The sequence below is a fragment of the Stenella coeruleoalba genome (genome assembly GCF_951394435.1).
Source record: "Stenella coeruleoalba genome assembly, chromosome: 1".
In the NCBI taxonomy this organism is placed as follows: domain Eukaryota; kingdom Metazoa; phylum Chordata; class Mammalia; order Artiodactyla; family Delphinidae; genus Stenella; species Stenella coeruleoalba.
In genome coordinates, this window is record NC_137169.1 from 58,450,401 (window position 1) to 58,465,853 (window position 15,453).

Sequence of the window (15,453 nt, forward strand, 5' to 3'; positions counted from 1 at the left end):
AGTTTCACGAAAGCAACACACAGAGAACAAGCCTGGGGAAATGGACCCTCTCTATTATTAGCAATGATTTAGACCTAGTCCCTCTGTGGAACCCTTGGTCCCAGTGAACAGAGCTGGGAAAATGTTGAGGACTCTTCACCCCTTTAGCTTTAAGTCTAGGCTAGGAACTGCCTCAGAGACAGAGGAAGCCTCCCTTTTCCTGAGCCCCTCTATTGGTGCCCTTGTGGCATCTACTTGACCTTCCCAGGGCACCAATACCCCTTCCTTAGCCCCACAGGAGAAGAGAGTTCCAAAGCCAAATCTAGAAGGCAAAAAGGGAAAAGTCAGAGACACCATGGCATTTGGATTCCAGCATTGTTTTTTGTTTTGTTTTTTAATCGTTTTTCTTATCACCCTGGAAGCTCTGCCCCAGCCCTGCGGCTTTATGTTCCAGGGCCCTGATCCCAATCAGCGCTCCAGTGTTCCATGGAGGTGCAGCTGGGGCCATGGGGGAAGGGTAGTCTCAGTCTCTCCCTAGAGGCTGCCTTTCCCCAGGCTCTTCCTAACTGCACAGCTAAATCTGTTTGCCTGTATTGGTGGAGAAATTGAGTTTCATAAATCATCATGCAGTTCACGTGGGCGCTAACATCAGATAAACTGCCTGACAGCCTAGCTGTAACAAATCATTGCTTGTTGCTATGCTGCTCTTTAGAGCTCAGAAAGAAAGGTTCCATGGTGCAATAACAACCCGTTATGTGTCCCAGGGGCAGCCAGAGCCGTGGCTTTCGCCTTTCAGTGCCTCTGCTCGTGTTGCTGCCTTCGTTTCAGAGAGACCCCTCTATCCATCACCAAACCCAGCTCAGCCACCTTCTGTGGAGTCTCCCTGCCCCCCCCCCCACTGCTCCCGCAGCAAAAGCGTCTGAATCATCCCCCTCCCGTTGCCCTAACAGTCCTCTTCTATTATTGTTCTTCTAGCATGATTGGTTTTGTTCCTTATTAGATAGTAAGCTGTGGGCAGTGGGGAGCCAGGGAATGTTTCTGAGCTGGGCAGAAACCTAACCAGATTTGTGCTTCAATCAGATGACTGCTGGTAATGGAGCATGAGATAGTTGGGAGAAAAATCCGAGGCTGAGTCACCGGGGAGGTAGTTCTGACAATGTGAGGGATGATGGGGGTGGATCCAGCGTGGGGGGCAGTCAGAACAGAGAACATTGACTTTAATTCCAATGTGTTGGTACGTTTTACCTGAAACATGTGATTTAGATCTCTCAATCAGCAAAACACGGCAGGGACTGCTGCAGATAGATTACGTGAGATCAGGCATGCGCCACACCTCGTCCGAAGCCTGGCACTTGATCGGTAGCTGCTGCCCCCCTCCTCCCATTGCAGCGGTCACTTCTGGGCTGTCATCTTTGGGGGGTGGGACGGGGTGAAGTGTGATGTGGAAGCAAACCAGAGCAGAGGACTCATCAGTTACAGGTGAAAAAGATTGACCTAAATGGAGGCAGATAGATGGATGGCCTACCCGCTCTTGCAGCTCAGTGGTGTAATATATCTACTCATCCAAGATTTGAGTTTCAAACATGAACAAGGGTCCGAGTGTCTACACTAAAGAAGGCTGTTAAAATTCACAGAGCAGAGAAGCTCTTTAAGACACAAGATTCATGATGGTCTTTTCACAAGGAAGCAGAAGATTTATTACAAGCACAGGTTCTAATGTACGGTGTGCCTGATGCCCGCCCCCCCCTCCTTAGGACAGGGAAGAGGAGAGACGCCAAGGGCGTTCATCTGGGTGCTCCCCATAAGCACCTCCCGTGTCCTTTGTTCATGGCTGCTTGAAGACAGGAGAGGCTGGCATAAAGTCACACTGACCACCAGCCACTTGTTTATGCTCTCAGAATCTTTGCCTTTTTTTTTTTTTTTTTTTTTTGCAGTACGCGGGCCTCTCACTGTTGTGGCCTCTCCCATTGCAGAGCACGGGCTCCGGACGCGCAGGCTCAGCGGCCATGGCTCATGGGCCCAGCCGCTCTGCGGCATGTGGGATCTTCCCAGACCGGGGCACGAACCCGTGTCCCCTGCATCGGCAGGCAGACACTCAACCACTGAGCCACCAGGGAAGTCCAGAATCTTTGCTTTTTAACATCTATAGGTTGGAAGTAACCATACTTTTTCTTGTCTACCCCACAGGGTTTTGTTAAGATTGAGGCAAGGGAAAGGGAGCTATGACCTGGTGTCACGTCTCTACCCTAAGCCCACACGTCGGCTACAGAGTTCTTTTAGAAACACTAACCTGAGTCTGTGGCTTAAGCCTTAAAACAGCCTCCTACTGCCCTTACAAAAGTCCACAGTCTTTAGCAGGTCGCAGGATGCTCTGGCCCTACTTACTTGCCACCTTCAGCTTGTACCATGCCCTCCTCTGCTCTTGGTACTCAGCTGCACTGGCCTTCTTTTCACTTTCCTTAAAGATACCACACTCTTCCCAAAGTTCTAGTCCTTTGAACATACTGTCCCCCTGCCTGGAAAACTGTTGCTGCTCATCTTCACTTGGTTAACTCTCATCCTTCTTTTAGGATTCATATTAAATGAACTTCAGTCATTCAAATCACAAAAACACTCCTACATATGAACTTTCAATATGCAAACTTTCAAAGATATGGACTCGCGTTCCATCAGCGTCAGGCATGAGTGAAATTGCAGCTTGCCCTCCGTCTCCTATCGCTGATGATCCTTCACCTCTACCATCTCCCACCCCCCCTCTCTCCTCCAGTCAGTAACTCTTCTTGCCTGTTCACTCGATGCCAGCCCCTGTATGCCAGCTCTTGTACTATACTACTGTACTTACTGTACTGTAAGATAAAAGCAAACACAAAAAATAAAACATTTTAATGTATTATTTCTGTGAAAAGTATTATAAGCTTATTATAGTACAGTACTATATAGCTGATTGTGTTAGTTGGGTACCTAGGCTAACTCTGTTGGACTTATGAACAAATTGGACTTATGAGCACTCTCTTAGAATGGAACTCGTTCGTATGTAGGAGACTTACTGTATTTATTGAGTACCTACTGTGTGCCAGGCCCTGTTTTAGATGATGGGGACAGTAGTGAATAGAAAGGCAGAGCCCTGGGTCCCATGAATCATATTCTAGCACTGGGGAGACAGTAAACAAGCAAGCAATGAATGAACAGGATGATTTTGATGGGTGCTAAAGGACAACGAAGGGATGGGGGAACTCCAGGCTCTCTGGAGGGTGGTGGTTGGGTGGGAGAGGGCCATATACATTGATTGGTTCACCTCTTAGTGACCTGAGCTGTGACACTGGTAAGAAGGATACACGAGAGAGGCAGCAGCAAGTGCAAAGTTCCTGAGGCAGGACAAGCTTTGGAAAGTCAAGATGGGGGGGCGGGGAGAAGGCTTGTTCCTAGGGCCAGTGATGGAGATTGAAAAGTATACCATAGGTCACAGAGGTAGGTGGGGCAGATCATCTAGGGCATTATGGGTACGGGGCTCAGATTTTAACTATAAATGGAAGTCACTGGGGCATCTTAAATTATGTTTACATTTTAAAAGATTACCCTGGACGCTATGGAGAACGAGTCGTAGAGATGACAGAGAGAAGGCACGGAAGGAGAACCTTTGGAGAACCCTGCAGGAGGCAAGGTGGACATATGAGTGGTTCAGACAAGGGTAGTATTGGTGGAATCAAATAAAATTGGGGTTTATTTTATTTTATTTATTTTTTTGGGGGGGTTTATTTTAGAATAAGAGCCTGTAGATCTTGTTCATGGACTAGATGGTGGGGGTGAAGAAAACAGAAGTGACGATCCAGAAAGTAAGGAGAAATACCCCTGGGGTGAAATGAAGATGTCAGTGTCTGCTACACTAAGTTACCTTCATACAGAAGACTTCCCTGATCTCCAGTCCTGGTTTGAGCCTTTTATTGGTTGCTCCTAGAGCAATGTATAGTTCTCATTGGTAACACTCCTAACTTTTATCATTTGCATTTGTTCAAAAAATTCCTCCACTAGACCTGAGGGGAGGAACCCACCTGTCTTATTTAACCTTGTTTCTCCAATGCTTTGCACAGTGCCTGGTAGTTTATAATGTAATGTATTGATATTAACAACACTTAAAGAGCAGTTTCACTGTGCCAGATACTATTCTGAGTACTTCACATGTATTAACTCGTTTGATTTTCACAACAATCCCCTGAAATGGATATTATCACATCCATTTGACAGATAGGTAAACTGAGGCACAGAGAGAGTAAACTTGCCTAGGTCACACAGCTAGCAAATGCCAATAAATGAATAAAGTTATTATAAACAACACAGTATTTATGCTGCATGCCAGCACAGTGAGGTATGCTTGTGTTCCCTCCATCAGTTTGAGGCCAGCGAGACATACAGACCTGTTTACTGGGCCAGTCATGGGAAGCAGAGTCAGCAGGGTTTGGACCATCTGGAGGCTAACTGAGGAAGGCTCTATTGTGGAGACAGCATAGTACAGTGGTTGAGAGCACTCACTTCGGGGCCAGGCCAGCTTGGTTTGAAACACACCTCTACAACTTACTGTGTGACACCTTCGCTGAATTACTTATAGCCTCTGTGCCTCAATTCCCCCATCTATAGACCCTGGCACTATTAATAGTACCTGTCATCATTTGGACCAGATGTGATAATATTTATAGAGCACTTAGCATAGTGTAGCTGTTATGAGAAGGAACTATAGTTTGCCTACAGGAAATGTCAAAACACGAGGGTTCTCTGCTCCCCCAATCTTCCCCAATAGGGCATTCATTCTGGATTAAGATGTTAGGATCAAAGAATCATTGGGGTTAAAGGTGACAATAACCTAATTCATCCCCTCTTTCTCATCATACAGATAAACAAACTGGGGCATGCTATGAAGATGAGTGGGATGAAATATGACAAAACCCTGGGAGTCCCGTGGAGAAATATGAGGCCTTCTGTATGTTAGAGGTTTAAAGAAGATTAGACATGTAATATACAGATCTAGAAAAATCCGGCATCATTATGATCGAAAAAAAAATTCTTCCCGGGCTTCCCTGGTGGCACAGTGGTTGAGAGTCCACCTGCTGATGCAGGGGACACGGGTTCGTGCCCTGGTCCGGGAAGATCCCACATGCCGTGGAGCGGCTGGGCCCGTGAGCCATGGCTGCTGAGTCTGCGCATCTGGAGCCTGTGCTCCGCAACGGGAGAGGCCACAACAGTGAGAGGCCCGCATACCGCAAAAAGAAAACAAACAAAAACAAACAAACAAACAAAACATTCTTCCCAATCATTTCTAAGACAACTTCTCAATTTTCTGTGATTTGAGGGTCAAAGAGCAGGGATTGCTAGAGTGTTCACTTACATTCTAAGTTTATTCTCCCATCAATCAAAAAAAAAAAAGCTTGGGCATCTTTGATTTTCTTTCCCTTTTAGTCCTTCATTCAGTCCTCTGGCGGAGGTGTTAATGAAAAGTGAACTGGTCAAATGCCATCTCATCAGAAGGAGACAGAACAGGGCTCAAAATTCATGGTAATCAGGCCCTAAATCATCAGGACTGCCTACCTTGAAGCTGACTTAAAAGTAAGGTGTCTGAAAAGCCAATCCTCCCATTTCTTTAAAGAGCTTTTTCCAAGTTGCATTCTTTTCTGTCAGGCAATGAGCTCAATGATGTTAATTTCATTTCTACTCCCATGACATAAACAGTTCCTTATCAAATGCCCGGGCCACTGCACAAACCTGGCTTCAGGAAAGAACTCTCCTGATCTGACACATGATCCAAGTCAAAATATTTGAAATCCAATTTGAAACTGTGGTCTGGCATAATTGACACAATTCAGGGCCAGATACTTAAAAGCTGATGCAGAATGCACAATCCACTGGCAGAACATTTGCCCAGGGCTGGTGGATATGCAAATTGTTGCAGTCTTTCCAAAAAGCAATTTAGAAATACAGATCAAGAACCTTAAGAATGCTCAGACCCCTTAACCCAGTAATTTCACTCGTAGGAATTAAACCTGAGGAAATATTCAGAGACAAGGGGGTAAGGTTAACATACAAGGTTGTTCCCTGCAGTACTATTTGCAAGTACAAAAGCAAAATAGGAACCACAGAAAATATCTAACAATAGTAAATTACTTAAATTGTGTCATATTTCGATCAACCAAATACATGGTTGTTTAAAGAAATGTTTAATAGAAGGGGAAAAACATTTGCAATTTGACCATGGGGGTGGGGTAGGAGAAGGGAACCCCGGGATTCAAAACGACAAGCAATACGATTCCAATTTTGTCAATCAATTCTATTTATCCATCCATCCATCATCTCTCAATCTACCTAGAGGATATATGCCTAGAAAAATGCCTGGAAGTAAATAAATATGTTAATGGTAATTACCTTGGAATACTAGTCTCATGGGTGTTTTTCATCTTTACACTTTTCTGTATGCTCTAAATTTCCTATAGTAGGCACGTGCTACTTTAAATGTGAAAGGGAGTTATAAGGAATATCAATTGCAGAAACAAGCTAACCCTATGTCTTCTTTCAAAGAAGAGGATCAAAGAATCACTGGGAATCACTGGGGTCCTAATTCTATATTCCCCTGCCTTCATTCTCCCTCTCCTTCAACTCTTCTGCTACACCTTCTGCCGTGTCACTTTTTCGAAACCATTCTTTTTATTACATAATCCCTTGCTTTAAAGATTCTCTGGCTCTTCACTGCAAATATATATATATATATTGCATGTATATATACACAATAACTCCTAAACGTGGCCTTCCATGTCTTCAGCAACCTTTTAACAGTATACTATCTGTGTATTGTTACTAGCACTTTTTCCCCCTCAAATCCTCATCCAACAGATGTTCATGAAGTGCCAACTCTGTGCCAGGTTGGCTCCATGCCTCCCCCCCTCACCTCCCATTATGCTCCATATATTGCCTCTGCCCCAGACCAGTCTCATATGCTCCCACCTGCAAGTTTCTGCTCCTTGGCACACTCCATTGTGGAAGACCCAGTGACTCAGTGCGTCTTCTTGTTGAACCAGGTTCATTTCTCATTTCCCCGACGTGCAGCACGTCAAATGCTGAGACGCTGAGGTTTGCAGCAGAGGAAGTGTTTATTCACAAGGCAGCCAAACAAGAAAACAGAACTCTCAAGCCAGCCTCCCCTAAAAGTGCGAGGGTGGGGGTATTTATGGGATAAAGCTGAGGTGTGCAGAGCGTGGGGAAAGGTGATTGGAAATTAAAAGGTGATGTAATCATCGTTCTGCGCAGGCGTAACTAAGCTACAGTCTTCTTCATAGGATGCACGTTCATGAAATGGAGGCATTAGCACGTTCTGAGGGTGGAGTTTTGGGCCCTATGACGTCAAAAGGCCACGAGCAAACACCCGTGCAAGCCCAAGTTGGAGGGTTGGTGGTCCTAACAATCTTAATTGGCTTGAGCTTAAATTGGACACAGCTGACTCCAAGTTCCTGAAAACAACTTGGGCAAACTTCTTTATTGTTTAGGCTACGTGACACTTGGAGGACATGCAAGTTTTTGTAGCAACAATTAAAGTGAGCTTGCACGGTGAAGACAGGTTACAAGTTTAATGGATCTAAGTGATGATTACCCTTGGTTTCACTCTCAGAGACTTTAACTTATCCCCCCCAACGGGAGCACATGTTCTAGGGATTTAGGCAAGTGCCTTAATTCCGGCTTGCTTCAGCTTTTCCATTTGAATAATGAGAACTGTAGTAATAACATGTGCCCTATATATTTTTTGTGAAGATCAAAAGACCTAATACATGTCAAAGGCTTAGAACAGTGCCGAGCATAATGTAAGAGTTCAAGAAATGTTCCTTATTTGTGTTAGAGGCTGTAAATTCATTAAAGGTAGGATCCTAATTTCATTCCACTTTGTAACTCCCACAGGACCTGCCATCTTGTTTTGACTCCTATTGGATACTCAACGAATATTTGTTGAGTGAATGTATGACTGAATGACAGTTATGTGAGCCTTTACTGACCATACCCCTCACCCTCTGGGCACCCTGTGACTATAAATCCTATCCACATCATTCATGTGGTCAGTATCAATGCCAACACAGGCAGAGCCTATGCAGTAGCTGTTTAACTCTGCACGATATTGCTTCCGCTCCTAAAGCATTGGGGTGGGGTAAATGCCTTAGACTCTACTCCCAGGTTTCTACACTATTCAGATTTTTCCATGGCAAGTTGCAGAACAGCTACCTAATATTTTCCAATCTTACTAATTCTCCTGGCCACAGCTGAAGAAAATTGCATTAAGACTTTCGCTTTAAGCCCACACATTGTACTGTCGCAAATGAACGACGTCAAGGACCTGTGAATGGACTGCAGGGGGACCACCTACACAATTCATTTACAAGTCAGAGAAAAATAAACAAATAAAGGCAAAATATAACCAATTTATTTGCATAACCATCGTGTACTAGGTACTGCGATAACATTTTCATGCAGTATCCTGCTGAAAAATTTTAAAGGCACTTAGAAGCTGTATGACCACAGTCAAATCAATTTGTCCCTATAAGCCTTGGCTACTTTCCCCAGGCCACCTCTTTTCTGCCCAGATACCTCTCTTATCCTCTGACCCACCTGTCATCTGTCTACTAGAAAACTCTACTTTGCATGTGCAAAATGGAGTTAATTATTTCCTGCACCAAATCCACTCTTCCTCCCCAGCACCCACTCAGCTGCCCAAGGCAGAAACCTGGGGGACACCCTTCCTACCTTCCTTTCCCCTCACACATAACTCATCGCAAAATTGTTGCAACTCTACCAGGCTGCCCTTGTTCTCCAGATCTACTGCCACGACTTCAGTTCAGGCCACTTTCATGTCTCATCTGCTTTATGGCAACAACCTCCTGGCTGGGCCCTCACCCCATCCCCTCTCAGCTTTTCTAATCCAGTTTCCTCATTAGAGCCCATGATCTTTCCAAAATAAAAGCGACCTTGTCACTCTCTGGCTTTTAAGCCCTCAGTGGCTCTCCATGAACTCCATCAGATGCCATCTGGCCCCGGCTTCTCTCCCAAGCTTTATCTCCAATCCATCAGTTCCTCTACTGCATACTTTGGACTTTGTACATGACACAAGAGGTTCTCAAAACAAGATTCGAGGACCCATGGGGTCCCCAAGGCCCTTTCAAAGGGTCTGAGGTCAAAGCTATTTTCATAATAATGCTAAGACAATATTTTCTTTATCCACTTTCATTCTCTCATGAGTATTCAGTGACGTTTTCCCAAGGCTACGTGATGGGCCATACTCCAACAGACTGAATGCAAAAGCAGGTACAAGGAGCCAGCTGTCTTCTATCAAGCCCAACAAGAGATTTGTAAAAATGTAATTATGTCAGCTTCTTTCTAAATTCTTTTTTCTTATCAAAATACTTTATTTCTACTGACCTTTTCACATATAAGCATCTACTTCTTTTTTTTGAATTTTAGTTTATTTTTTTATACAGCATGCTCTTATTGGTTATCCATTTTATACATATTAGTGTATATATGTCAATCCCAATCTCCTAACTCATCACTAAATTTTTTGTTTTGGAAAATGCATTTAATATTCATAAAAGATAGGTTATTGATGTTAGTACCTAATCGGCTTATTATTATTATTTTAAGTTAATAAACACATTTAAAAATTTTTAGCTTTAACTCAGTGTTTTACAGTAAATATCCATAAATAGGGCCCACATAAGAAAAATCTTTTGAGGGTCCCGAATAGTTTTTAACACTATAAAGGAGTCCCAGCACCAGAAAGTTTGAGAACTACTGCGCTAGCCCAGTGGAACCACACAGAGTATTCCAAAGTGTCATGTTCTCTCTCTCCTTCTCCTTCAGGTTTCTTTTAATGACCCTCTTTGATAGGGATAACTTCCCTAGCCACATAACTTTTCCCTGCCCCTCCTTGGCCTGCCAATACTTCTGCACATTTTAGTCCTCAGCTTGAGAGCCATACCTCAGGGAAAAACTTCTTTCAGCTCCCCAGAGCAGCTCCAGGGCTAACTTTTACTGAAAGCTTCTTATATGCCAAGCATAGTAATCATTACTTTACCTATATTTTCTCTTCCTCTGAGTTAGGCTGGGACAGGGAAAAGAAGGCTCAGGGAGGGGGAAAATATAATCAGTTCCAGTCTAGAGCTAAGGAAAGTTAGGCTCAGAGAGGTTTAGAAACCACTCGGGTCACACAGCAAGTGAGTGGCATGGTTGATTTGAATCCACTCTCTTTCCACTCTGTCAGTCGTTCTTGTACTTGACGGTGGTAAATCTTCAACAGCTGGTTCTCCAGAGGGACCAAGCCATGATCTGTAGCATTTAGCAAATTCCAGGGTGTAAATACTCCTATAGTAGCCAATTTCCAGCTACCAACGTGACATCACTGAACCCAGTGCTGGGAAGGGCCATGCAGTAGCTCATGTCATAGAGTATTCCCACCGTACAAATATAGTCAATGTAAAAAACCCAAGAGCACAGATAATAGTAACCTGTAGTAAAATAATTAGGAATGATAGTGTTGAATTTGGGGTATTTTGAGTTTGAGTATATTTGTTTTAAGTATGATTAAACATAATTTATTTAATTGTGGCTTTATATAATCTAATTTTTCACAATGGCCGTATTTAGCAACCAGCTCACAAAATTCCTGAATTAACAATTGGCTCTGGTACCTTAGAATTAACTGTTCAGCGTTTGACAGTTTCAGATGCTCAGGCTCTATTCCACAATTACTAATTCCCCAGGGTGGGACCAGGCTTTTGCGTTTTTACCAAGCCCCCCAGCTATCACCAAGCCCAGAGAGAGTCATTTGTACATTCTTCATTTCATTCAAGTATTCAACTCACACATTGAATGCTGAAGGGCCTGCGTTGTGCCAGACACTGTTTCAAGGTGCCAGGAAGATGACACTGAATAAAACAAACTCTCTGCTACTGATGTTTAAGTGGAGGAGACTGCTCATAAACACAGAAACAGATGGACCACCCTGGCGGTCCAGTGGTTAGGACTCGGCGCTTCCACTGCAGGGGGCGCAGGTTCGATCCCTGGTCGGGGAACTGAGATCCTGCATGCCGCATGGCGCGGCCAAAAATAAAGTGAAATAAAATAACACAGAAGCAGAAATTATACACTATATGTGAGGATAGCAATAACTCTTTGAAGAAAATAGGGTAGGAAATGGAAAGCAATGCAGGTGCAGCGAGTGGTGAAAGGTCTGAGGCAAGAGCAAGAGGGGTGGGCTTGAAGAAGAGCAAGGGGTCAGGCTGGGTGGCGCACCTGAGCAAGAGGTGAGTGAAAGGAGGTGAGATCCAAGGAAGGCAGGGCTGAGCACGGAGGGCCTCGGGTTGGGGGTCAGGCTGAGGGGCTCCAGCCTTCACTAGAGCTCCCATCCCAGCACTTTCACTGGCCCTTACAGCAGACCTAGTGTTCTCTCTGCTGTATTCTAAGTGCCTGCCCAGCTGTCTACATTCCTACCAGACTGTGTGCTCCTTTAGAGCATGGACAGTCTATTTCCCAGAGTTTGGTGCAGCGTCCTATACATCATGCAAACTTCATAGATATTTGTGCTAGAGAAAAAATAATAGCAACAAACCAGCATTTATCTGACTCAGCTTTGACCAGCCCAAATCCCTAGGATTGCACATCAGTGGCAAGACTGTAGGCTTTGGCATCAGATGGGCTTGAGCTTGACTCTTAACTCTTGGACACAAGTTAATTTACTACCGTCCAGTTTCCTCCTCTGTAGGAAAACTGGTATGTACTGCAGAGAAGAAGCAAGTGCAATCATGTTTTTTGTCCCGTGCTTAACGAAGTGTCCTGGCCATGTTATCTAAAAAACTCCCCTGACATTCTTGATCCCCTCATCCTGTGTTATTTTTCTTCATGACATTTATCACTGAGGTTATATTATATAATATTTATGTATCTGTTCATTGTCTCCTCCCTCTACTCTCCATCCCAATAGAATGTATGTTCCATCTGGGCAAGGGCTCAGTCTGTTGCATTCATCTCTATATCCTCAGCATCTAAAAAAGTCCCCAGTACCTAATAGGTCCCAAGTAAACATTTGATGGGTGGGGGTTGATGGATGGATGGATAGGTGGATGGATAGGGATGGATGGAGATGGATGGGATGGATGGATGGATGAAGTTTGATGATTGGATAAATGGATGGATGGTTAGACAGATGGATGGAGAGCTCAATAAAAGTTGGTTGTTATTAATAACTTAATTTTTTTCAAATATCTCCCTTTGGATTAGGGGCCCCATTGTGTGGCTCACTTGTACCTGCTTGGGTCTTGAACATGCTTCCTTTTCATCTGTGGCACCTGCCATGGCCTCCTCAAGCTCCTGGCCTGTCATCATGTATCAGTTCCAAGACATTGTGGTGACACCATCCTCCCCAATGTGTTCTGGGGAGGTAAGAAGTCTACTTGAGAATTTTATTTCTTATTCTGCCAGGAAATCTTTTGGTCTGTTACTAGGATCTGACATCCCAGAAGCTTCTCTGCTTCATACCTGATGAAGCCAACCTCAGAATGACAAGTTTCCCGGCAACAATGGGGTAATTGCACTTCAAAGCATATATTTAGCTCTTGTTTTCGATCTGCACAGAAAAGTTGGTTGATGACTCTGACTTAAGAACAAAATCCTACCTTCAGATTTGTTTGACTTGTGCTCTCCCTTGGGAGAGTGAACTTGGGAATAGAACATGAGGCTATGCTCTTGGTTATGGTGGTTAGGAGATCAGGGCTTTTGGAATCGGGCAAATCTAGGCTTGAATCCTGGTTCTGCCCCTTACTAGCTCTGTGCCTTGGGAAGATACTTAACCTCTCTAAGCCTCAATTTCCTTTATAAAATGTGACTTCCTCCATTAATATGTATTTATTCAGCACCTATTAAGTTCCAGGCGTTGTGCTAGACTTTAGAGGTACACCAGTGAGCAAAAGCTACTCATGGCCTCATGCTCATAATCTTATACTCTATCTGGTTGCAAAACCATTAAACAAATAACAATGCAAAGGGGAAAGACAAGGTGTGATGGGAACTTACAATGGGGAAATAACCCAGTCTGGACAATCAGAGAAGGTTTAACTGAGGCAGTGAGGGTTAAACTGAGTTAGGCAAAGAAGGGATGTGGGTGTGTGGGCTGCAAGGAAAGAGAAAAAAGTTTGATGTTGAGCTATGGTTTAGGATTAGAGATAAAGATTCTGTTTTCATAAGAGGTTTAGTAAGATTCTAGAATAAGTCATGCTACTTTGGGGACCAGGTGACAAAGTACACAGAATCTGAGACAAGGCAATTATCCCAACTTCTGCATAAAATCCCGACATTTTCGAGCATTGGGAACAGCATCGTGTGAACTTAGCTTTGGACTTTGCTATTGGGAGACTGAGTAGCTCTGGAAGAACATGGTAGATGCCAAGTGGGACTGCACTTGGATGAACAATTTGTATATAGTTGTAATTCAAGGGGCTCTCAGAAATTCTTGGTGGGAATGGAGGTGGTGAGTGCTATATAACCAAGTGCGGGTGAGAATACAATCTTTTATAGAAGGTGTTTTCTCATGAGTTTGAGATAATTAAAGAGGGAACACATATCACTAGTACAGTCATAAACAGAAGCAAAAATTCTAGCACCTCAACTAGTATTTGATAATAAACTGTTCATCCAGAATATGATTATGTTAATACTTTTATTTATTTATTTAAATTTCATTGAAGCAGAGTTGATGTACAGTAGTATATAAATTACAGGTATACAATATTATGATTCACAGTTTTTAAAGGTTATACTCCATTTATAGTTATTACAAAATATTGGCAATATTCCCCATGTTGTACAATATATCCTTGTATCTCATTTTATACCTCATAGTTTGTACCTCTTAACCCCCTACTCCTATATTGCCCCTTCCCCCTCCCCTCTCCCTGCTGGCAAGCACTAATTTGTTCTCTATATCTGTGAGTCTGCTTCCTTTTTTTGTTATATTCACTAATTTGTTGATTTTTTAGATTCCACATATAAGTGATATCATACAGTATTTGTCATTCTCTGTCTTACTTATTTCACATAGCATAATGCCCTCCAAGCCCATCCATGTTGCTGCAAATGGCAAAATGTCTTTTCTTTTTTTGGCCATGCCAAGCAGCTTGCGGGATCTTAGTTTCCTGACCAGGGACTGAACCCGGGCCATGGCAGTGAAAGTGCTGAGTCCTAACCACTGGACTGCCAGGGAACTCCCCAAATTTTCATTCTTTTTATATCTGAGTAGTATTCCATTATGTTTATACGTATATATATCACCTCTTCTTTATCCATTCATCTGTTGATGGACACTTAGGTTGCTTCCATACCTTGGCTATTGTTAATAAGCATGCTATTAATATTGGGGTGCATATATCTTTTCCAATTAGTGTTTTCATTTTCTTCAGATATATACCCAGGAATGGAATTGCTGGATCATATGGTAGTTCTATTTTTAGTACTATGAGGAACCTCCATACTGTTCTTCATAGTGGCTGCACCAATTTACATTCCTACCAATAGTGTATTAGGGTCCCCTTTTCTCCACATCCTCTCCAACATTTGTTATTTGCAGATTTTTTCTTTTTTGATGATAGCCATTCTGACAGAAGTGAGGTGATATCTCATTATTATTTTGACTTGCATTTCTCTGATGATTAGCGATGCTGAGCATCTTTTCTTGTGCCTGTTGGCTATCTGCATGCCTTCTTTGGAAAAGTGTCTTATTCAGTTCTTCTGCCCATTTTTACGTGGATTTTCTTTGATATTGAGGTGTATGAGCTGTTTACATATTTTGGATATTAACCCCTTATTGGACATATCCTTTGCAAGTACTTTCTTCCATTCAGTAGGTTGTCTTTTTGTTTTATTGATGGTTTGCTTTGCTGTGCAAAAACTTTAAGTTTAATTAGCTCTCATTTGTTTGTTTTTGCTTTTGTTTCCTTTGCCTAAGGAGACAGAGCCAAAAAAATATTGCTGCAATTTATATCAAAGAGTGTTCAGCCTATCTTTTCTTCTAGGAGTTTTATGGTTTCTGGTCTTACATTTAGGTCTTTAATCAATTTTGAGTTTATTTTTTATATGGTATGAAAAAATGTTCTAATTTCATTATTTTACATGTAGCTGTCCAGTTTTCCCAGCACCACTTATTAAAGAGATTGCCTTTTCTCCCTTGTATATTCTTGCCTCCTTTGTCGTAGATTAATTGACCGTAGTGCATGAGTTTATTTCTGGGCTCTCTATAGATTTGTTCCATTGATCTATGTGTCTGTTTTTGTGCCAACAATTTCTAATTAATTGTCATTGTTTAAAAATTGTGAGATTCCCCCCAAAATCAGAAAAAACCTGTAACACTGGGTCCACATCTCCCAGTAGAACTGAGTAGAGGTAGCTCCCTATAGATGGGCATAATCT